Raw genomic sequence first — 390 nt, 5'->3', positions numbered from 1 at the left:
TGAAACAATTACATAAACAATAGAAAACGCAACTAATAAAGAAATGGCAATACAATAATAAAAACAAAAGCAGAGAAAAACATAAAATAACAGTCCATAAACTAAAGCAGATGTCAAGTATCATATTTAGCATGCAGACTTGAAAATGGGAACGTGTGTTTCCTTGTACTATTTCCTTAAATGATAAACCTTTCTTATACAGTGACATCAAAATAATTATCCTGTTAATTTTGTCTTATGCTCATACGGGGGAGATAAATACCAGTGTGTATAATCCCTCTCCCGCTCTGCTTTTTTTTTTTTTTTAAGCGCCTCGCTGCCCGCCCTCTCACTGAAATTTGTCCCTCATCGCGCTCCGTCGTTCGTCCAGAAAAAAAGCGACGCCTGAGA

Source organism: Plectropomus leopardus, chromosome 20 (assembly GCF_008729295.1).
Source record: "Plectropomus leopardus isolate mb chromosome 20, YSFRI_Pleo_2.0, whole genome shotgun sequence".
Taxonomy (NCBI): domain Eukaryota; kingdom Metazoa; phylum Chordata; class Actinopteri; order Perciformes; family Serranidae; genus Plectropomus; species Plectropomus leopardus.
This window is presented reverse-complemented; position numbering follows the sequence as displayed.